At 45.2% G+C, this 25,139-nt stretch overlaps 1 long non-coding RNA gene across 1 annotated transcript in view; it reads left to right on the top strand.

Annotated features, from left to right (window-relative positions):
• Positions 1-22,991, top strand: part of LOC143179233 (uncharacterized) — a 33,272-nt gene extending 10,281 nt beyond the window's left edge. The window contains exon 3 of the long non-coding RNA XR_013001920.1: positions 22,642-22,991. This is a non-coding gene — a long non-coding RNA (uncharacterized LOC143179233). The remainder of the gene's footprint in view (positions 1-22,641) is intronic.
• The last annotated feature ends 2,148 nt before the right edge of the window (positions 22,992-25,139 follow it).

Below are 25,139 nucleotides of genomic sequence, written 5' to 3'. Positions count from 1 at the left end.
CGAGACCACCCTAGGACGTAGCGGGCGCGTGGGCCACAATGGAAGACGCGGAGACGAACGGTCGCGGAGGAAGAGAAAGGGCCTTGGCCTCGGCGAGGATGCGCGCGGCGAGAGGGTGACGGGAGAAAGGCGAAAGGAGAGAAGACGAGAGAACGACCGAGGAGGCGACCGGCGGAAGAGAAGAAAGAGAAAGGCGGAGGAAAGGAGAGCGTGCGCGTGGAGCGCGAAGGTAAGACGGAGACGGCTTGCGAGTCGGAGGACAGAGACGGGGGTGGAGGTCGAGAGAGAAAGCGCGCGCGAGAGAGAGAGAGAGAGAGAGTGTGAGCGGGCAAGGGAGAGGAGAGCAACGGAGGAGGGTGGAAGCGAGAGAAGGAGAACGAACGAGACAGTGAGAGGCGGCAACGCCCATTTTTTGATAAGCTAGTTACTCGCCGGCAGGCTAGCTCTCGCGAAGGGCGAGAGGGTGGCAGAAGGCGGCAAGAGGCGCGGCGGCAGGAGGTTGAGGCCGAGGAGATGGCGTAGGAGGAGGAGGAGGAGGAACGAAGGGTGGGCACGGCGGGTGTCGGGTTCTACGGAGATCAATAACTGCATAAAAATAAAGTGAGGCTCTGGCCCGCTACCTTTAACCCACCGCCCCTTCCGAGTTCTCCACCTTCACCTTTTCCTCCGCCTCCCCGCCCTTCCCCGTTCCGCGCCTAGACGCCCGACGGCTTCGTTCTCCTTCCTTCGCAGCCCCTTCCCAACCCCCGCCCCTCGCCCCCTCCCGCCGTCCCACCCCGGCCCTCCTGCTCCTGCAACCTTCCGATCTTCTACGCAGCAACGTCTTTGCCGTACCTTGCCATCCCCGAACCGTCCACCCACTCACCCCATCTCCCTTTGTCCCATCCGCCTTTACCTCCGACCCCCGCGCTCTACCCTCCGCTTTCCACCCCCCTCGACCTCCTCCTGCTCTGCCGCCTCCCCCCCCTCCTTCTCTACCTCCTCGCCCCGTAGCCATGCGCCTCCGATGAGGATCCGGAGGTTATTGCCTGTATTTTCTTAAGGGATGAATTTTCCGCGAGGACCGTCACGGCTACAGTGGCCATTGCTATCGTCGCCACCGACTGCCTCCATCCTCCTCCCCCCCCCCCCCCCCCCCCCCCCCCTTCTTCTACATCGCCATCCAGCCGTGTTTTCTTTCCCTCTTTCTCCGTGACCCCCTGTGTCCTGCGGATGGACTGGGCGGAGGGTAGCATCGAGTCCATTCGCTTCCGGTATACGCGCTACGCCAAGTTTCCGGGGGTGTTCTCCGGGGAACGTTGGACGGGGGCTGATCAATTTCGCGATGGAGATGCATCGAGGTGGCTGGCCGTTGTTCGTGGACGCGCAGATGCTACGGACACGGGAATGCCTGTACCGCGGGGATGGAAAAAAAAAAAGAGGAAGCGAGGGGAACGAACAGCGGGAGGGAATGCTGTTTGGATGTTCGGCCAAGTTCTCGTCGGGCTTCTTCGGCGTGTAATGCATGCGCGGAGAGTTACATAGGGGAGATCATTTTTTTTTTTTTTTTCGGAGGACGGGGACTTCGTGATGGGGTCTCCCTGTCGTGTCGACTGTTAGCTTTTCATTCTTCCGGGGAACGAGGGAGCCTTTTTGTTACGGGGTTTTCGAATGCTACCAAATTTGAATGTTATTTAGGGTGGCTCGATTGCGAACCAGTATATCATTGAGCTTTATACTTATCTAATCCGTCGTTGGAAATCGGGGTCGTTGATGGTAAAAACGAAATTATGCGTTCGGCGGAATTTCCTTCCAGTTTTTATTTTTATTCTGAAAAGTTTTAAACACTTGACTTGAAGAATGATTGTATAATATTTACGTAATATTTGTGAAAGGGAAATGCTTCCAGCGTACCGTAGAGACAGTCAGTGATCAGACAGAGAGTGTTCCTCTTACCCCGAAACTGCACTTTTGTACGCTTCCACACGTCTGTGATTCAAATTCAATTTTCTCGAAAAACGAAGCACGATATCCGAGAAGTTTATACTACAGAGTGTACTACAATAAGTGGGAAATACTCTAGGGGCTAATTTAACACCCAAAAATAATGAAAAAAGTTCATATAAAAATATGTCCTATTTGACCTTGTTTATAAGATATGACGTGCTTTGTGTTCTATCATTTAGTATCTAATTACCTTCATAGAAGATACTCATGTTACGAGATGAGACGCAATCAGTGCGAGAGGCCGATGAGGATAAATATATTTCCAAAGAATATAGTGGCTCAAGTGTTAGTTGGTACAATGGATGAAACTGATGCGAGATCAGTGAACCGTTGGGATTATTGGAGACGAGGACGAACCTAATGTAAAATCAGGTGCCTATGAGGATAGATGTGCTTGCGCACGAAACTGATCTGCGATCAGTGAGCCGCAGGAGTGTGAGTTTCGTGAACGCACTTGATGCGAAATCCGGGAGTCACTAGGAGATCAGTTACACAGACGAACTCAAAATAAATTGAGGTGCTGTTGAAGAGGTTGGCAAGTTCAAACAGACGAATTTGATGGAAAATCAGGGTGCTGTAAGGAGGTTGGATAATGTACAGACGAACCTAGTGTTACAGGTAGCTATAGGATGCAAACGAATTTGATGTAAAATCAGATAGCTGCTGGATAGCTTAACTTTCGTGGACGAACTCGAATAAATCGAGGAGCCACCAAGTTGGATACAGTTTTAGAACTCACAGACGGATACACTATATTTTTCTAGACCATCAAAGTATTATACTACCCAACTGTAAAGAAGAGCAATATCTACTAAAAATATTTCACTACTATTCTGCACTAAAACAACACGCAAGATGCTTAAAATTATCCAAAGGGTCAAAAAACTCAGCTTCATATTTTCCTGCAGTTACTGTCTTTCCCCATACTTGAACACTGTACCCCCTCAAATACTAAAACTTGAGTTAAGCATAAATACCGTAACTTCACCGTACCACCTAAGAGCTAAAAGAAAACCGTGGTCCGCCACTTACGGTCGATACGGGGCCGCAAAGGGGGAGGGTCGCATGCGTCTACGCGCGAGCCTCGGCTTACGCACCGGCATCCGCTGAAAAACGAGGCCGGAAGAAAAGGTGCCAGCAGCCAGGCCACCCCCGCGAGCTTCCGCCCCAAGTCTCCTCGCGGGGGTGCACGGCCTCCGCCGCGTTCCTCGCGCCTCCCCCTCACCCCTTCTGAAATTAGACTCCGTTCCGAGTCGACGGAGGTGGTTTTTCCCGATCCGAAAGACGCGGAACGGTCGCGTCGTTTAGCCAAGGGCCCGCGCGTTATTGGCATTAAGCCGCGATTGCGTCGTTAGGAGTAACAGAGGGAGTCGGGCGCGAGGACCGTTCGCCGCTTTAATTATCCAACGGCGGTTGGTCGCGCGGCGGGCAATTCCGCCGCGGCCGGAATTACTTGGGATTAGCGAATTTTTCCGGCCTGCTCGCGAGGCAAGATACATTTTTGAGCGGGCGCTAGAACGTCGGCCCTCATTAAAAGTCCCTTAACAAAACTCATTAGCGAAATTCGCTTCGGGGAATGGGTTACGACAACGGCGCCTCGTCCTATCCGTAAGTAAGTTTGTTCGAAAAGCACGACGTCGCGTTGTGTGTACCGGGCTTTTTGTTTTTCGAATTCGCCGGATGGCAAAAAACGCTCGGTCCTCCGATCCCGCGGCCCGAACGACCGCCACTCGTGAATTATATAATACGCGATCAGCGAGTTGCCGGCGCGCTCGTTGGCAACTTTGTTCCCGGGCTCCCTTCGATGTCTCTCCAGCCGTGGCGTGCTCCACAAAGGGACCGTAAGTACTTGTTGCTCTCTCGAAATACACGGAATCGTAATTCCCTCTCTCGTCGCTTTTGTCCCTCTCTTACCGACCGCGTTACGTGGCTCGCAACCGCGATTCGGAGCGTCCCGATATCCACGCTTCAACGATCGATCTCGTTGGAAAATATCTCTACTCTTTGAGAGAATCTTTTTTTTAGGAATGTTCTGTTCATTTATGGAATCCTAATGATCACTTTTCGTACATCTTTTTAAATGGAAATGACATTTTCCAGGAATTTTTAATTACTGATGTTGAGTTTTACACATGCAATGTGATACCTACAGTTTTTTTTATGCGTGTTGTCTCAGTTCTATATAATAATTAATGTTACTTGTTAATGTACGCAAGGCTTATTACAAGTGTTGAAATACTCTGTTACAAAATTGAACAAGGGTTCGAACGAATTCGGGAAACATCAAGGCGTATTGGAAGAGTAGTCACATCGAAAACACTGTAGACAATTTTAACTATCCTTGAGTCTCCTAGAATGAAGAATTAAACCACAAAGTTACGTTTTATTTTCCCTATAATTTAGGAAAAAAAAGTTTCTCTTCAGAGGCTGGTCACACGAGCGTTAACAGACTTCGTATTTAAACTGGGAGAACAAGAGAAGACATAACGACGGACGTTGTAACGATGGTTATATTAACATTCGTATGACCAGGCTCTCAGCAGTAATGAACAAACGACCACGCGAAAAGGGTGTATTTGTATCGAGGGCGGGATTCGATTTCGTCGATGTTGAGGAGAGAATACTGCTTCGCATTGGGGTGGAATTGATTAGCTAGGACAATTGTGTGGCAGGGCATCGCGTGCACTGCGAGGTGAAATTTCGAGTAGATCGATCGATCGCTGGTAGAATGCGAAAAGGAACGAGACCTCCTTCGAGACGTTCTCCCATCTGACAATGAGAGGCAGCCGGATGGCCGAAGGATGCCACTGTCGAGGGGCACGGGGATGGTCGATAGATTTCGGGGCGAATAGTGCGCGCCCAAGGACTCGTAAAAGTAATTTAAATTGGCTACTTTAGAGTGGTGCTTGCGTTCTTAATTAACTTCCGCGGAATTAAGTGGACCTAGCGGGGAAGTTAAGAGAAGGATATTTCAGATCACCAGGGATTGCTCGGTGCACCGTCGGTAATTATACCGAAACTCCCAGGGAAAGGGGGGAGGAAGCGCGAGGACTAGTCTCGAGGCTGCAACTTCGCGTCCTCCGCGTTGTCCGCGACGAATGAAATTAATAAATTTCACTCGGACCTATTATCTTATCCGAGCATGCGACGCAATTAAACGTTCCATGGACGCCACCAATAATGCGTCCTGGACGACCATTGCGTTATCGACCCAACTCTATTCGAAGGATGTTTTTCTGTTTCTACAAAAACAGATAAAATATACGTTCTTTCTTGTTTTGCTCACCCTGTCGAGCAATTCGGGGAAAATGGGAGTCTGTGGATTTTGAGACGTACAACCTACACGACTTCTATAGTGTCGATCAAATATCAAATCCTAATCATTACTAGACTGTCGATTTTTCTATATTTATAGGAAATTTAAGCATTCAGGAAAGAGAAAATAGACATAGTATGTAAAAATATATAAAATATCAAAAGTAAAGTATACTAATATTTGTATATTAGAACAAATTTTTACTTGGTTTTCGTTATTTGAATAGAATTTACGAGAATATGAATTTGTATAAATATTTACAATAGAATTATTACTATAGTTCAGTTCTATATATGATGTTGAGTTTATTATTACATGTGTATCTAATTGCATAGAATGTACGTAAAACGTAAGTAATTTGTTTCGTTAACTTTAACTTGAGTTAAAGAAGATTTTGCTTAAAATTTCGAAAGGTAACTAAATCGAAAATTATGATAAACCGATAGTATTAGCTGCACGAAAGCTGTATAAAGTCCGGCGTTATAATTATAGAGGAAAAAGGGTTTCGAATAACAAATAAAAAAATAATCTGCTAACTAAATGTACACAAAAATCGGTTCTTGTAAAAAACGGGTAGGTACATTTTTTTCTCCGACAGAAGTCCATTTACCGTATAGGTACGAGTTTAGCAGATATAGGTAGTGTAGTTCAACTACTCCACAGTATATAGAGTAATTAGAACACTGTCAAAATTCAGTATATCCGAAGTAAAACTCTCTGCCTTAATTAAATTATAAACAAAATCCTACTCTTTACAAGAATGTCTATCACTCCCCAAGCTCACCTTTACTCTCATACAGTAGTTGCCATTGAAATTGCATTGCTTTCCAAATACAATGCTTCCAGTTTAACACTCACATGAGTAATTGCCTGTGTTATTTATCTTTAATTTCAATTCCCCCTTTTTACTTAAAATTCTAATTTGTATAACAATATAGACATATTTAGGTATCACATTTATAATTATTTTCATATGCAATAAATACCTAGTGTTTCTAGCGAGTGCTGCAACTATCTTGGACACTACTATAGTATTATTATTTTTAATAATTAAATATTCTGATCTCTCACGATATTATGCACCTGGCCACAAAGTGTTCAACAGTTTATAATAACAATAATAACAATAATATCTCTGTCTCAGTGCGAGATGATTGTAATCGACGCAAATAACGAGAAGGGAAACGAGGAGGAAATGCCTGGCAGAGCAACGGGAAGAAAACTCGTGGCGGATTTTTCTACCGAAAAATGTGTGTCGTCGCGGCGCGGGTATAATCGCGGAAGAAATTTTTCAACCCTCTCTCCGGCGGGACAAGTGGTTCTCGAAAGGGCTAAGAAGGAAAGAGGGGTCTCGACGCCCCTACGTCTACGTACGCCGCTCGTACATAAATCACGTAGTAGGGGTAGGTCAGTGCGGGTTATCCTCGAAGGGTTGAAAGTTTCAGGGGAGAAGGAGGCGGCCCGCACCGCTCGAGACACGCAAATTTAGGGTGGGTCGTCTCTCCGTGAGTCGCACACACGTTCCACGTGAATTTCTCTGGCTTGTACGCGTCTCTGAAATACGCTCGAACAGCGTTCAACGAAAATTCGCTGGCTTTCGCGACGTGCCCCTTTCAAGAATTATGCCGTTTCGCTGCATGCGATGCCGTCTGGTTTCGTCGCAGTGATTAGCGAAGCAGATTCGACACCAAAGCTCGAAAACTTCAGTTAGGGGTGTAGTCGAGTCTCGCATCGGGAAGAGGTCGATGACCTGTCGCAACAACTTCGAGCTGGGAAGCTCGTGCCCGATCGAGGAGGGAATAGAACCGCCGAAACGTTCAGGAAACGAGCGTTCTATATTCCTCGGCAATTTTCTAAGGGCTCGGAAATTCTTCGAAACAGTTCGAACGCTCACCGATGAGCGGAAAGAGATACCATCCACGATATCCCCTTCTCATCCCCATCGAGCCTGCTTTTCCCGAGAAAAAAAGGGGGAAACTTCGATTTTCGAGATCCTAATCAATTTTTAACCACCGGCTACACCGTCACGCAGAGCGCTTCTGATTCACGCTGTCGATGAAAATTAGCGCCGCCATGGAGGGTGCATTCGAAATCGAATAACTTCCTTCCTTCCAACGAAAATACACTTCGGGTCGTGATCGCGGCAGGATAACGCTCCCGTAGTCTCGCGAAACGCTGGAACCTAAGAAAACAGAGAGCACAGGCGACGTGGAACGCTTACGGCACGAATATACACCGCGCTGTCTCATTTTTTTTCCTATATCGCGGAAATGATCCGCATAAACGGTCGCAGAGTCGATTTAAAAAAATGCGCAACCCGCCTCCGTCACTTAGAACCTCGAAGAGCCGCCCCGGCCGAGGTCTTGATTGCCGACGAAGAAAAAGAATGTCCCCGTTGCGCGTCGATGCCGCGTAGAAAAAAGGTGTACCGATACAGGTCGTTGAACAACACCCCGCAGAGCCCTAACCCGGAAGTAAAAGCGGCGCACGTACGCATCCGCACGGTTGGATAACAAATCGGCCATGGCTCTAGACAATAAAACTTTTCCACGGAACTTTTCTAGTATGTCATTGACAATCCTCTCCTCCGCGCGGCGACCCGCCGCCGATCTCTTTGTTCCCCGTCGTCCCTCCGTGCAAAACGATCGGCGAGCCCGAACTGATCGAGAGAGATCGCCCCGTGGCGTCGTTCGATCGACGTACACTTTCGGCCACGCAGACTTTTACGGTCGAAGAGGGGCTTAACGCACTCTGCCGACCGAAACAATACGGCCGAGGGCGAAGAAGCGGCTTTTAGGCTCGGGGATCGATAGCGCAAGTAACCGGGGATGTTTAGTGTTCGTTTCGCAGTGATAGAAAGCAGCGATTTGTCACACGCGATATGGGTCCCTTTCTGCAAATTGGTCGGCCGAGGGGAAGGGAAGGGGGACGGAGGTGGCACTGAAATGGGATTTCGGAGAAAATGGTGAAGTCTAGGGGAACGTTCTCTGCGGAAGATTTCGCCGAGTTTTTGGCTAACCGCGTGTTTGCACAAGTATCTTTTTTTTTTGAGTGATTAATAGGGTCGAAGTGAGGTAGTACCTTGAATTATTTCAAATTTCATTATTCTGAGTCTTTCAACAAGGCAAAAAACCTACAACATGAGTTGATTTCGGAAATTAAGAATTACAAAATTACGTTTTAGGGCTTCGTTTCAGAGTAATTAAATTGTTCGAGAAACGTCCGAAATTTTAGTCGAATGTGTCTGAGTTGGAACTTATTCTACTGCCAGCGTACAGTAGTCAGGTTAGACACAGCGAAATCAGTGGAATGAATCCCGTGTCAGACATTTCATGCGTATTTTACGTGGTTTCTCTATAATTAATAACTCGAAAACGAATTCTGTAGCACAGTTCCGCTTACCTTCATTTTTGTTTTATTTCAGCATTTACAATTACCCCTTAAAATTGTTAACACCTGTCGTCGAACCTGTATATCAGGGAAATATTCCTACGCTGTTCATTCCTCTCTTAAGAGTCAAACTAAGAATACAAATACGACTCATCATCACAAACCTGCATATTTCACGCTTCGTAAGCGCGGTGTCGACAAAACGATGAATCGCGACGAATCACGAGATTATAGGGAGCGAGTACTGTCGCCCCCTTTTTTTCAATACGCTCCCCGTACACTCTGGTCATCGAATCGCGTTTTACTTTATTACGCGACGGTAGTAAATGCACATGCATCGACGAGCATTTTTTCCTCCACCCTCGCAGCGAGCCGCGGTTCGCTCGTGAATTTTCGTAACGGCACCTTTTGATATCGTTCATTCAACTTTCCCCGATCTCCTCATAAAAATCCCGCTGCACAGCGGCGTTTGTAGCCGCCGACATAAACTGTTGCGTTAATGGAGACTAGCAGGCTCTCGCGACAACACGGCACCGTCGATAAATACCCCTACGAGAGTTCGGATCCCCGTTGCTTCGATTCCGAACAAAGATTCGGATCGTCGAAGGGGAGCGATCCGGACCGCGGCACTTGGAAATTCCTTAACCTCTCCATTTCCCGCTCGAACGGACCGCAGAGACTGTATCCGTCGTTAATTAAGCGGAATGTAAGACCCGATGCGTGGATGCGCGAGTACGTGTGTGCGAGACAACGGGGGTGAGAGGGATCGTCGGTTTTACGTGGTGACGGGCCTCCGCAGGAACTGCAGTCTAGAATCAAAGACAGAAGCGGAGGCTAGGACCAATTAAGGGGTGGTCACAGGATATTGGTACCCTCGTTTCAATGCTGTGTATGCTAGGGCGCGTAAGTATGTGGACGCTTTCACGTTATTCGAGATTCATGAAATACCTATACTGTTTTATTTATATTAATTGCTATCAGATGTTACTTTCATCGGTATTTGTAAACCTTATATTATCGTGTGAGATGAGGCTTGTAGTCAATACTATATTTTACTTGGTGCGTTTTATATGTTGTAATAACGTGAAAGGGTGGAAATGTTTATACAGGATGGTGTATGTGACAAGAATCAAACTTTACAAGAGAACAGAAAAATTGATTATTTTAGTCTGGCTTTATAGTATAATAAATTAGTATAATCTACATATTTGTTTTCAATATTTTTGCGTTAATTTCTCGTAAGTGGTTATTAATATGGGAACGAATTCATTTTCTTGTAAGACTAATGTGTCTCATTAGAAATTATAATCACGTAAGTTTGACAGCTCGCCTGGTTTTAATTAACCCTCGAATAGCACATTGGGGTCTTCCATGGACCCAGCAAAATACTAATTTCTGTTACTGCAATATAATTCCAAATAAAGTCGTCGCTAAACAGTTAAGAAACTATTAAATGTGACAAAAGTCATTCCTCGTTCCGAACCTCTCGATTTCGAGGTAGACCAAAGACGCCTGCGTTGAAAAATCGTTCGAATCGATGAGAGATTGACGGCTTGTCCCGGCACACCTGAAGTCCTCCCTTGGCGTCGTTATCCTGGGATACGAGCAGCAGGGTCCAGGGTGGGCCGACGAAGAAAAAGCGCGAGGACGAGAAAGTCGGCACGCGAGAAGGAGGGCGAAGGAGGTAGGGTCCTGAAGGGCGAGGAAAGACGAGAGAAGACGGGAGGAAGAGCGAGATCGACAGAGAGAGAGAGAGAGAGAGAGAGAGAGAGAGAGAGAGAGAGAGAGAGCAAGAGAAAGGAGGACTGTGAGCGAGAAGAGGAAGGAAGGAAGAAGGGAGAGAAGAAGGGCGGCGACAGAGAGCGAGGAGACAGAGGGACGTTCTGAAAGGGGGTTGCAATGCGAGTGCAATACTTTTCCGTGAGACGGCACCAGTGTCGTCGGCCCTGAGGGGTGGGTTCGGGCTGGACTGGGGGTGTGCGTGGGGTCAACGACCGCAGTTGGGGTGGCTTCCCCCTACCTGCCACCCCCGCACACCTACTTCCCCCCCTCCTGCGAGCGTTCCTCCGGCCCCTCTCTCTCTCTCTCGCTCCTTCTGCACTCCCCTACGCGCTGTACGCCAGGCCACGTTGCGGTAGGCGGAGGTTGGGGCAGGTTAGGCTTAGCTTAGGGTTCAATATCGGGGAAAACACGGGCTTTTATTTGATCGCTCGCTACGTTCTCTGCCCTCTCCGTGCGTTCGCCGGACAGAGAAAGTCGGCGCGGGCGGCAGGTGAGCGGGAGAGAAAACGCGGCGCAGATGAAGGGAGATGTTTATCGAAAGAAGGAGGAAGAGAGCGAGCGAGCGAGGCAGGCCGACGTGCGTGCATGCGTGCGTGCACGCATTCGTTCCGTACTTCTATGATCCTCTGAATACACCCTGGCCAGGAGGGGCTGGCTTTCACGTCGACCGCGGCGCCGAGAAAAAGCCCGCATAATTCATCGGGAAAATTTCGAATTCGGTCCTATCCGCGAACCGGGCCCCGCGAGCTGTCTTTCGAGCCCTCTCCCTTCCTCGAGCACCCGCGCCGCGGCTTTCACTCCTTCGAGAGGTTCGCTTCCGCGACGTAAATAAACTCGAACGGGAATCGCGCTTATCCCGTTCTTCTTGATCCACGGATTGAAACGCGCTTTCGGAGCGAGAGTTCGAATTCGCGCACGCCAGAGAGAGGGTGATCCCCGCGCTTTTGCTACTTCTTGTTTCATTTTCTTTTTTCTTTCTTTCTTTTTTTTTTTTTCCTCCATTAGAGCTGAGCCTGAGTCGACGTCGAGGGGATCGCCGAAACGACCTCAAGACTCGAACCGCCCCTCTGGCGTTATTTTTTTCATCGCCACGCGGAATCCAGCGCGCCTCAAAGAGACTCAACGAAACTTTCACGGACCGCTGCTCGCCGCGACGTTAATTGCTTCCTTGAAACGGCCCGTGACGTTCTTCTTTCTTTCGAATTGTCGTAATGAAACGTTTAAGGGACCTCGTTCACGCCAACTGCTTGATCGCCGACTTGTCTGTAATGAGCGTCGATCGATCGACTCGAGAATTATTTATTAAATTAGCGAACTCGAGCGGCTGTCGACGGCCGAGACGGGAAGTGTCTTTCAGCGTTCTTTGAGCTACGACGGAGAGACTACTGCGGGTTCTTACTTCTAATTGACAGTTGTGTAACGAATGACCGTGATGTGTGAGAGATATTCACTCGCTGAGATACAGAGGGTACTTTAACGGCTATGGTTTTTGGATTTGCACGAAGAACTATTCGTGAAGCGGTACAAAACTTCTGTTTAGAAATTGGATCCTTGGAATTGTAAGGAATTAAACGATTTTGATAGTCTGAAAATTTGATCACTTATTTGAAAATATGAGAATCCGAATTTACAAATGTAAAAATTAAGAAATCTGTATATTGAAGGATTAGAAAATTTCCATACTGGAAGATTTTGGAATTTGAATACTTGAATTGTTATTAAAAAATTTGAATATTCGAAAATTTGTAAACTTGAATATTTTAAGTGTTTAAAATTTGAATATTCGAAAACTGTAAATTTGAATATTCGAAAAGTTTAAAATTTGAATATTCGAAAATTTGTAAATTGAATATTCAAAAATTTGAAAATTTGAATTTTTAAAAAGTTAAAAAGAAGTTCAAAAATTTGAACACATACGAATTCGATAATTTAAAAATGCTATATGACAACATCTTGAAATAGACATCGTACCTAACCAAGAGATTCTTCCGTTTGGCCTCCTTCACCACCATGAATATCACAGTTTTTACTCAGGACCTCCGTTCGGTCAGAACCTAGCGATCGGAGCGCCTCGACGTCGTCATGACGTCGAAAGAAAAGAGGGACAGAGAGATGCGGCTGCTTGGAAACGGAACGAATTAATCGATGCCGAATGATGGGTTCGTCGGTTGGCCTCTGGGACCGAACGAGAAAGGGGGAAGGACTTAAGGGCGAGCGAGGGAGAAGTGACAGGAAAGATGAGACAGAGAGCCAGCTAACGTGGCAGTGCACGAGAGGTGTCGGGAAAGAGCGATAGTCTGGGTAGACGGATTTCTGGAACAAAGGGGGTGAAAAAGGAGCCGTGGTTAGGGGCGGAAGAACGCTGAGCTGTCAATCAGTTATTAATTAGGAACTACTAAAAAATTACGCACCCCACGGGCGAGAAATAGAACGAGGGATAGAAAGAGGGAGAGCGATGTAAATAGTCGACGATCGAAGTGAATTTGTCTAGGGGCAAAGTTAGGGGAACTCGGTCGACTGTTTTCGAACGATTTCCGCCAAATTCGGGCCAATTAGCGAGCCAGTTCGAGCAGGATTTAGAACAAGGAAGCTTCCTCGATAAGGTCAGGCTAATTTTTACACGGATTACCACTAGTCGACAGTTTTCTCGAGCAACCGGTTACGGTCATTTATTAATCGACCGCGATGAAATTTGAACGTCGTTTCCTGACGACAACGAAGAGTGATTTAATTAAGGACCACGACGCTCGTTTATTAATCGACGTTCGCGTTCATCCCTCTCTTCTCGATCGATCGATGGATTGGGCGCTCGATACTGTCGCCGTTCTCCGTCCCGTTTTTCGACATTTCTATCGTCGCGTTGCCCAGGGGGATGCGTTTCGCCGACACCTCGTGTCGGCTGAATGCAAATCGTATCCATAACCAGCTTACGTAATGCATCCTACAACGGGCAACGAGGTTGCGTAACACCGTTTTATCCAACGTTGTCAATTAATGTGTAACGTTAATAAAAGAACGAACTGTGTACAATTCGTATGCCCATTTTATGCCTGAACGTCTTACGACATATTTTGGACGTCTTAAAAACGTCTGATAGCGTATATCTTAAAGGCTTTTAAAATTTATATCCATTTACCAAGAATTGTAGTTTGGCGTTCATGTAACGAGGTTATAGTTGTCACCGAAAATATATTCGAGGTATTTCGATTCCTAACTCGCGAATTATTCGCAAAGAATTTAGGACGATTTCGAGGCAGGTTGCAAAATAATCACGAGGCATTCCGTTTTCGTGACGCGAGGACGTCTGTGCACACTCGCCCAAAGATTCCAAGTCGCGTTGACGCCGCGACGTCGGCTGCCACAACACAGTTCTAATCCGCTTCCATTTCCGTAATGAAATTCTGTCGCCTCGGACCCTCGGATTTCGCTTTCTTCGTCAAGAGCGCAGAGTTAATGGATACACCACCCTCACGGTTTCGGAAAATCCACTTTTTTGTTCCTGTTTACTTGAAATTCTAACTACTCAGATACGACGCGTGTTGTACCGATTTTTTTCAGATTTTATTATCAAATGCCTAAGTATAGTGTACGCCAAGTTACATACTTAGGAAAAGTGTACTAAATAACTTGTCAATTTTAAAATGCATTTGTACCATTTAGTTATTTAGTGATTTTAGTTAGAAATATGTAGTTCTTTAAACATGTTGAAATAATATTACTGAGGAACAGTACCGATTTGGATGGAAACGAAGAGAATAGATTTGCGAGAGGGCGAGGATGTTTCGCGGTTCTTCATCGACGAGAACGAGCAACGCGAAGAGCGCTGATTGGTCCGGCGAAGTCTTCAAAACGGGATGGCGCGACTATTTCTCGATCGCTTTGAGAGGCAATAAACGTCGGCAATTAAGCGTCATTGCAAAGGAAAGCAACGGGGGTGGAAAACAGGGGCAGGAAAAGTCCAGACGAACGGTTACAAGTATTCCATTGAAGAACCTCGATGCATCCCCTTCTGTTCGTTCGCAGGTATACTAATTATTGGGTTGATGTCGGCCGCGGGAGGGCGAGCAAAAGGAACAGGGAGGATAGGGGTGGTTGGTAGGGTGGAATCGGCGGGGCGAAGTTAAAATTTTAAACGACCAACTCGCGTACCCTGCTTTTTCGAAGACTTTGAAACCACAATCATCACTAATAGATGCGGTTTATCGATTTCACGAGAGGTTTCGATGCCTTGCTTTTTACTGCCGGTCATTTTAAAAAACGGCTCGCTAGCTATCGATGAAAAATCTGTGTTTGGTCTACGAGAGAAAGAATAATCTATCATCTTTTCTATCAAGTTGAAATTCATGCAGGGAAGCAGTTTTATTTTTTGAGCGCGTACATTTTACAAAATTATTCTTTCCATACTTTTAAACGATTATGTGAGACTATAAAATGTCATTGCAATTTGAAGTGATTTTAGGTGAGAGTACAAAAAGAAATAAACAGTTAAAAAAAACTACATACAATAAATAAAAATATAATCATTTTTTAATATTTTATCGTATCTCAGAAATCTTTTTATCATATTCAGATACTCACAGATAAAATGGAAAATCTAGTTATCCCCTATGGAAATAGGAAAGAACCTTCATCCACCATTAGAAATGATAAATAATGAAACCAAATTTTGTCTTTATAATTCGTTTCACCCTATGGTATGGCTGAGCAACTCTTATCGCGGGAGAAAAACAAATCTTCATTCGATTGGTATCGTACTCCTAAAGGCACAAATACATATTTATCATAACGAGAATATCAATAAATTCTAGGTCCCTCCATCCAACCAAAAAGCAGCTATTTCTGATCAAAAGTAAAACCATCCTTAGAATTTCAACCATGCCTTTCCACGACCTCGATTTCCAAGCCAACAAACCACGCGCGAAGCGTTATCAGAAAAACCTGCGTGCGCGATGAAATTGGGGCTAGTCCGAAGAAACGAACGGTCTGTAGCTTTGAACTGACTCGCGTGGCTCGCTCATTCACATTCAACTACTTCTCGAATCAGACCGAAACCGCTGAAGGCTGCTGTAGCGCAACCTGAATTTCCAACAAAAAAACGAAACTGTGACTTGCTTCTAGGGAAACAATATTGCAAGCTAACGGAACATCGCGTCGGACGGCGTCGTGACTAATACAGCACTGTTTCTGTACAAGCTCACGATTTGAAATCAATCACAGTGTTATCTTGATACGACTACACAATTGGAATCGGTTAGACGCTCTGATAATGTGAGAAACTCGTTTCTAAGATCCGTTTGTCCAGTTAGAATTTACAGTAGTGGCCAATAAAGTTGCAATACTCGGTAAAAACACTATTTGTTGAATATGAAAGTAATTACAAGCGTGATAATGAAATGTCAGACACAAAAAAGTCAATAGAATAAGGCTGGAGTGAGAAACAGAAAAGTCAGTAGAATAAATTCTGAGTCAGACACAGAAAAATCAGTAGAATAAGTCCCAGGCCAGACACATTTCACGCGTTCTTTAGGCGCTTTTTCAACAATTAATAACTTGAAAAAGAAAACCTGGAATGCAATTTCGTTTATCCTCATTTTCTCCTTATTTTAGCATATGGAAATACCCCTTAAAATTTAAGACACTTGTCTCGGAACATACCATGTATGAACTCATGACGATCTTCTTGCGATGCTGTAATAAGAACAAAATACAGATTTCTCTAACATGAAAGAACATCTAAGGAAACATAAGTGTATCATCGAGAGCTCGTATCGAGGCATCATTATGAAACGTATCGGATTCTGGAACGCAAGAGGGAAGGAATTGTCCTGCGGTTGAGCGAGACTTAACTAATTAAGATCTCCGAGTGGATCGTTAGGATGCCGCGGCGCTGTACGAATATGCGTGAATGTACAATTTTCGTCGCCCGTTAACGAGGCTCGTTAATTTTTCATCCATCGGAAGGGTTTACAGAGGAACGGAACGAGCGGTGGTCAGAGATTGATCAAGGGTCGGAGAACACGGAGGGTGCGCTAGAACATCCCGGTTCGATTCATGCAGTTTCTCCTGAACACTCACCCCTGCGCGCGAGGTCATCGCACCGAACCACCGACGCAGGCTGCTCGCACTTTTTAGCTTCCCGCTAATTACCTGATCCCTTCTTCGATAGGCTGCCGATGGAGCCCGCTGCCTTAACCGTGTCGAGTGCTTAAAAGCCAAGAGGCTGCGCGCGAAGAGGTTTCCACGAAATTCCGAGAGGCGCGTACTGTGCAGGGACGAGAAGTTCAGCGAAAGGAATTCGAGTCCTGACTCTAGTATAATCTCCTCCCTATGATCCATCTTTTCTTAGATCAGAAAGGGATTCGTAGCTAATTTGTGGGCAGAACAACGCAGACAGAGCCATGAAAAGTCAGCGAAGTATAATATCGTCTTTATACACAATGGCTTTAGGGTTTAGATATTAAAGATGTTACAAATGGCTAATCTTAGACTTGCATTGTTCCTCAACTCCACGTTTCAATTGTATTATAGTGACACTCCTTACCCTCACATGAATACCTATTTGTTAATGATCTTCAATATTTGGTTCAATTCTGAGACTCACCACTGCAAACTCAGGAAACGTCGTTACCCATCAACAGATTGGGAACAAAACTTCCACTAAAGAAACTAATCCTCTTTCTCCTTATTTCTTCGGTTATTAAGTCTCCGCCACACTTTCCTCGGGCTATCTTCTACCTTCCAGGCTCCTCGCTGGTTGATAGCACATAGGAACTGGAAGGAAGGAAATAGTCACGAAATGGGCGGTTGGAGAAAGGGAAAAGTCTAATCGGGGCAGGTTTTCGAGTGTCGACACCTTGGTAGAATCACGGAGGTAGGCGAATAGAGAGCAGTATCAGGACTGGCACTCGAGAAACGGGGTTGGTGGCAATTATTATCGCTGGTTGACAGGTAAGAGGCGTCTTGCACCGCTCGGGGCGGTTAATTGCCGGCAGCGAGAGACGACGGGGCACTCCTACGAAAAGCCGTCGGCTGCATCCAGGCCGAGCTTTGACGAGTCTAATCGCTCGTGTAACGAACTGGACCGTGGAGCATCGTAAATTGCCCGTTTGCTCTTCGGGGCTTGTTTGTACTCCGAACAGAGACGCTCGAACGTTGTTCCCGATATCGTGCCGCGAACAGAGAGGTCCACTTCTCTGCTCGAAATCGCGGAAATAAAATCGCTCTCTCGCTGCGTTCCCGCGACGCCAGTGAAATAAGTGTATGAGGGCTGGCGGAAAAGCAATGAGAGTCGTAGCGTAGAAATTTGTATCCTCAGTTTATCTAGAAATCAACGTTACAATATTGCCTCGTTGGAAGATCGTTACTGGAAACTATTTAGAGCGAAGAGCTTACATGCGTCATTTATTAGACATATCTTAGGTAGGGTCAAAGTGGGTTACTATAAGTGTGACTTGAAGTCAGTGGAAACGTTGCATAAAATAGTGTAAATTGTACTTTCATAAAAGAATGTAGGTACAGCAAAACTGAACGAATTTCACGTCCCATAATTGAATTTTTCTTAAAGAAGCACTAACTTAAAATTAGGTTTCAGGCTCAGTTGAATTTACAATGTGTAAAGGTCCAAGGGTACAGCCGAATAAAATTCTATTACTGCACAATAAAGTTACAACTATCATATAACGCAAACCATTCTCACGCATTTTAACCACCTTATTCGAAAAAAGTCAGTTTCAACATGTCTCTGACAATCATTTAAAATAATGTGACAAACGTGGTCCCAGGATATGAAGTCAGTCCCCTCGAGGCCAGCAACCGAGGCGCTTCGTCTTCGAGACGCTCGCGAGGGATACTCGCGAAAACGAGGCCTAGATGCGAAGCCACGCGGAAATCTTCCCCGCGAGAAATCCCGGGGTTATTCCATTTCCGGTTTCGAGTTCCCCCTACTCGAGGGAGATTTTCCTCCCTCTATTTTCGTCTGCCAACCGTCTCCCCGCCTCTCGTTCTCTCTGTCCCTCCGTCGCTCTCCCGACCTCTGTCACCCCGTCTCTCGGCGAGGTCTCTCGCGAGGGCAGCCTGCTGTGAAATTGAAAAATTTTCGCGCGTTTTGCGGGCCTCCTGTAGACGAGTCACCCGGTGTGCACGCAGACTGGCTGGATTACAGGCTAGGCTTTGAGACCCACCAAACAGACCGGAAAATATGCAGGCTGCATAATTCAGCACGCTCGTACGTACGTGCATGTGCGTAGACGAGATACGCGCACGCACACGCTCGTACCCTCTTCGCTCGCTGGCTCGCGCTCGCGTGCACGCCGTGCAACTCTGCGACCACCGACGTAAGCGCTGTTATCGAATTCTCGTGATATCTCCTTCTGCACGACTTTTCTTCTGGCTCCCTATGCCTCTTTCTCGTTTTCACGTGTGGAATCAATTTTTATTGGGTCATCTAATAAACAATGCTGCTGAAAATAATTAGATAAGAGGTACTTTATTATTGATGTAAACAGAATGTGAAATGAGAAGTATCGTTACTTATAGGATGACCTAATATAAGCGAGTGTCAGAAATCTTGGAAGATATTTTCAAGCGTAGAAAATAGAGGTGTGGAGGGACCCGAAAATTGTCAGGTACCTGATGCTAGGGGCGGGTCGGGTCGAGTCGGGTTGGGATCCCGAAGGTATCTCGTGGCTCGAGGATGTCGAGATTCTTGGGAATATCAAGAACCCGAATCACGTTTCGAGGCGACTCATTTCAAATGAAATATTATATTTGGTGCATTATTTTCACCCTCCTATATATTATAATTTTATAGTGGGTATATAGGATGCGAGAACGCCTCAAACATCGAAAATTCGAGCTACATTTAAAAGAGATCTGCACTGAGATTCGAGTTCTTGAAATTTTCTAAAATCCTAACACTCTCGAGTCCCGAGATATTTTTAAGAATCCAGCCCGATTCCAAGAAAAATTCTCCGCCCGAACCAATCCGATATTTTCACTTCTCGCACATTTCTACTAGAAAGACTTTGCTTGTTAGATGTTTTCTACTCGAAGACGTAACGTCGACTGCCTAATATTCTCCTGGAACCTTATACTCTCGCATTGACACTTCGTGAGAAAGTCTAAACTGTTCAGTTCGTCTCGATTTCTATTAGTAAACCACTTCCGAAGTTCTCAATAATTTGTCTTAGAAAATTCTTCGAGACGCTTTTTCTTCAAAAAATCATTCACGTGCTTCTCATACATTCGATGCGATTTCGCGAAAAATGTGTCAAGTTTTCAACGTTTTCCGTTCGACTGGATAATTCTTGCCAGTTTGTACGCTCGCCTCGTTGCTAGAGTCCTTCCCCACGCTTTTCCAAACGTCGCGAAAGCAAGTTAGTACACTTTCGACGATTTCCGCAATCGCGACGCGGCCGTTGCCAAATCGTGGAACTTCGACCAAGCGGACGTGAAATATCGAGGTCAGCAGGCTCTCGTTCACTTCGTGAACGACGCTACCGCGATCGTAATCGTTCTCTTTCCCCTTGCTGGCTTTGCGAGACCAACTCTTTACATTGAAAGATTGGTCGATGGATATATCGGGATCTGTGTTTCGTCAAATTGAGTAATCGATAATTAATTACTGTATGTTGTCCAAATAATTGGTATCTGCATATTATTATAGGGCAATTTATTTCTATAATAGGTATGTGTATTTTTATATGAGAATGTGTTCTTTAATATTAGTATTTCTGAAAGTATTTAATTTTCACGAAAAGTGCAACATATTTAGAAAATTTGAACGTGTGAATTTAAGACTTTGCACAGGGAGTTTGTGAGTTTTTGATCCTGTTAGATAAAATAAGAAATTACTGGACAATAATTTTCTCAATGGTTTTTCTTTTTTCAGAAATTGAATCGTGTTGTCTAGTTTCACTCTAATTTAAATTACGATTCTATAATAAGCCCTCCTATAACGCAGTTCCCATGTAACGCAGAGTAAAAATTGCGATGGGCGGTAGTCTTAAAAGGTGATGTCTCTATAATATATACTCTTTCACGGTTGAAATTAATAAGGAATTCCCCTCTTTTCCATGTAACACGGTACCAATTACTCTGATTTACACTAATTCTGAGTTTCTCATAATGCGCTTTTCATGTAACGAATTAATCGCGTTATAATAGGATTGCCTGTATAATGAAATGACAATGACCTTAACATAATACGTTACGTTATAACACTAAGGCCACAGCAATTCAAGGTCAAAGTTCAATCGCAAGTACCTACATACTAATTTCTCTTTGCCAATCTATAACATCTGATGCGTTCATCTCAAAGAAACTTTACTGTTTCGAATTCTAAGAACGTTCTGTTTGCATATTTTTCGCTCACTTTATGAAACTGTAGACGCAAGGAAAAGAGATTGGGATAGTCCACGTCGATTCAATACCCCTAACATCGCGTCGTCCATTTTTAAGTGGTCACGCGATGAAAGTTCGTTGCATCGGGCACACTCCCTTTTCGTAATCGCAAATGGCAAACTTTATCGCGACACAGCTGCCAGCAGGCGTCCCCAACTATTCGATCGAGGGGAGAACGGCAAAAATTGCGCATTCGAGAGGGTCAGCCTTGACCTTGACGGTGGTCGTCGTGTCGTCGAATCAAGCGCATCCAGCCTCGACGTCGAAACCGCGGTCGCGTCTCACCGATTCGGTTTTCACGGGACGCGAGATCGATCTGGAGCAACAAGTATCTCGGCTCCTTCAGGCTGAAATCGAGAAAATGTGACCAGGAACTGGCAAACTCTCGCATCGTAAACCCTCTCGCTTCGAGATACTGTTGACAATGGAGATGAAACCTTCCCTTAGGGCTTTTAACCGATTTTTGGATGGCGAATCATCGGAGTTCGTTTTTTCTAATCGCTTTTCTCACGATCTTTTTAACTGTATGAATCAGAATTCATTTTAATTAAAGAAACATGTGTATAGTGTATTTGTATTTGCTCGATACTAAAATATGTAATAATTTAATAATCGACATTATTAAATGCAGAAATGTGCAAAAGGAAGTTAAGAAATTAAAATTCAATACAATTAAAAGTGAAGATTCCAATCTTGAACTTTGTAAAAAATTTATTTATAAAATTAAACTTTCCCTAAAAAAATCCTATATAATAAATTGATTTAGGACTATGATAATTACACATAATTATGATAATTAAATTACAATAATGTTACAAGAAAGAGCAGCTTAAAAAGAATGTCAAATATTTGCCCGTGGCAGATAATTAAAAGGAGTGAGCATTAAAAGAAAGATGGTCGAGACGATGATTGAAGTCGTGAATGGCGGTTCGTCTTGAATTGACCTCGTTAAGAGGCACGCCGAATTTCGGCGGGGACGCGAGGCGCGTGGGCTGGTTGGGAAGGGTCAGGGCCCGCGCCTACTTGTCGGACGATATTTTCAGGCTGGGCAGTAGACGCACAAATGTTTGGTGCTGCTCGTCGTTGGGACGCGGTTACAGGTCACTCACCGAATACGAGTCAACTGCCTGTCACGTCCTCTCCTGGAGGCGGTCGAGCGTCTTTCGATTTTGAATTCACTGCCGCGTCGAAAGGCACTCGGTCATGAAAAGCTCTCTTTCGACGCGCCAGAATACCGATCCTCGAGAACCCCAATGTATCTCCGATCGCTTTTACGTTTGGGACACTCAAGACTGAAACAGCGCATCACAGTATGTACTCTGTTACTATAAGCAACAGAGTTGGTATTAGTTAAGAGCTTAATCCCTTGGCTTATAACCAAGGGTCACACACGTGATACGAATTATGATTGAAATTTTGAAACAGATATTGTCACAATGTCAAACTCACTTGTAGCGTAAATGGAGAAATTGTAAAACCTTTGAATAGGTAGATAATGGTAGTCAATTTCAAATTATTATGAGTAATTTATATACTTCTCTCTTAGTTAAATTCGGTAACTTAAACGACATTTAACCTGTCAAGTCAATTTGTTCACAGATTCGCTTGAAACAAGACTGAAATTTTCAACAACCCTTCACATTGACCTTGCACAACATTGTCCTCAGAAAAAGTTTCAAATGTCCTCTCCCCCCATATCTTTCTTTTCTCTAAAATCGTAGATTACATTGTCTACTACGTAATAGTAGTACTCACCTGTGTTCCAGCGCAAGGTATTTTTTGGCCAGCTGTATCACCGAGCTAGCATCGAGACGAGACCGCAATCGAAAGGGAAAAATCGTCGGCGATTACGTGGCGCAGGATACGCGAGCCGGAGAGGCGAGGAGCGAAAGAAAAATATGGGATCCGACAACGCGTGCAAACCACTCATCGTCGGCTATGCTTAACGATAAAAGTGTACCGCGTCAATGACCTTGCGTACACACATGCGTGCGGGCTAAAAGTGCAGCCGGCGAATAAAGCGCGTTTCCATGGCGTGGAAAGCGTCGAATTTCAACCGGTCGTTCCTCCGTCCGCGTCACGCTCGTCGAATTACGAATTCCACGCCTCCCCTTCCTCTCGCCAACGCCAGACGATAATCGTTTCCCGAGCAGCTCGGTCTCTGCCGATTTCTTTGCTCGCAAAACACGAGAAGCTAAACGATACGAGCTGAACGACGCGCTCCTTCTTTGTTTTCCCCCTCGTCGTCGGTGTTTTCGGCCATTCTTGTTTCGGTTCGAGACAGGCCAGGCTCGGTGGTCTCTCCTGTCGGCCATTAATAAGCCACGAGGCTTCTCCGTTTACAGTGTCCGGGTCAGGTTAATCGGATTTGCGACGAGGCCAGCGACGAACTCCTCGTCGAAAAACGGCATCGTCTTGCTGACCAATCGATCGGCAGCTCGTGAATCGCCCAACGACGGACCGGAATGTCAATTCTGCTAACCCGTTACGTTCATTCTGATAGCAGCGTCGAGGCGTTCGCGACGAAACTTTCGTTGGTTCTCACTTTTATGTTTTTTTTTCTGTTTTCGTTTTGGTACAGAAGTTAAGAGAGTTTTTTACTGTTGAGATTCGAATTTTAGGAAATCGATTTTGGGGTTTTAGGAATATACATGTACTATGGTTAAAAATTCGTAGAATTACAATGTATAAGGGAGTTGAGTTAAACGATATGGTTTGAAGGATGTGCTGAATAGAAACCACTGTAGGTGACAACGTAGAGAAGTTTTGTTTTTTCATTGAAAAAAATTCTGTCAATGAGAATACTATAGTATGTACACAATTTAAGTCCAATTTCCCCCAAGTTGTCAACAATAATGATACAGAGTAGTACTATTACTAGAAACTGTATTTTCTGTTCCATTCTTCTTAGAAATACAAAGATATTATTAAGTATATGTTTAGTTTTTTAGGTAGAATATGCACCTACTGACATTAATTATGAAATATAAATTCTGAGTATGAAATATAAGTAAGTATGCACGCATTTCTGTATTTTGTAATTCATAATCCCCAGCAGTCGTTATAGATAAATTAATCTTTACACTTACATAGTGAGTTACTGCGCGCGAAACTACATATCTTCAAATAAAACAGACTAGGTAATAGAATTGTAAATTCCTTGCTCCTTAAACGAAGATAACAACCATCTTGTACGCATACGTAACTAGCTCCCAGTTGCTCTAAACATGAAACACGTACGCATTAAACTGGATCAATATCCATCGCTGAATAAATAAAGAAACCCGCACTAAAAACTGATACCCATTATTCAACAGAAACTACAATGCTGTAACAAAACTAAAGAACCGCCACGCTACTCGCAACCCGCAGACCCAATAACGTCGCGACTCGAAGAAGAAAAGTAAATATTTCAGCGAACTTACAACCAGTCACATGCTGCATAATCGATCCTTGCCTCGAGCTTCCTTCCAGAAATACTCCGATTCGCATAGAGCTATCAACATCGCCTCGTCTGGTGTCGAGCGGGTTACAGGCGTCGCGATCTCGGCTCGAGAAATGAAATAATTCAGTCTGTACGCGAGAAAAAAAGAAAACTTTCGAGGCTGACTGTACGCGAAATGGGCGCGACAGTAGTTTCGCCAGCGGGCGAACGCAACGAGGTGCTCCGTGCGGAAGGTTAGGGCCGGATGTCGGCCGAGAAACTTTTGACCGAGCACGCAGCAGCTCGGCGAGCAGCGAAAGGCCTAACGGGTGATTTGGGGTAGGTCCTGGTCGAGCCACGCCGACGAACCTCGGTCCCGTCGTGCGGCAAAAAGAGGGGGAGACAGCCGGATCGAAGGGAGCCATGGGATCTGCTTGGAAAGTTTTGTCGACCCACGCCACCTCTTCCCGCGCCGTTGTCCAAGAGTTTGCTATATCGCTATGTAAGCAGTTCGTCTATGCCGCCAATGAATGGGAAAAAAATAGAGTGCGTGAGCGAGGCGGCCGATCCACGAAAAAAAAAAAAAAAAAAAATAGCTGCGTCAGGTTAACTAGGCGAGCACAGCGGAAAACCGACCCACTTTGAGACTTCTCGCGTTTCTTCCCACGCTTGGAACGTCTTCTTTCATCTTGGACTTCCGTGTCTCGCGCACGTGTCTAGACCTGCTTTCTTTCACGACGATGGGCGAAGGGTAAACGGTGCTGACGAAAAATGTGGTCTTGGTGGGAATTGCTTCGTAGACTGCTCTTTGGAGATTCTGTGGTATGTATGTGTACTATC

Source organism: Calliopsis andreniformis, chromosome 5 (assembly GCF_051401765.1).
Source record: "Calliopsis andreniformis isolate RMS-2024a chromosome 5, iyCalAndr_principal, whole genome shotgun sequence".
Taxonomy (NCBI): domain Eukaryota; kingdom Metazoa; phylum Arthropoda; class Insecta; order Hymenoptera; family Andrenidae; genus Calliopsis; species Calliopsis andreniformis.
The sequence above is the reverse complement of the archived record's forward strand: the minus strand, read 5'-3'. Positions and strand labels throughout refer to the sequence as shown.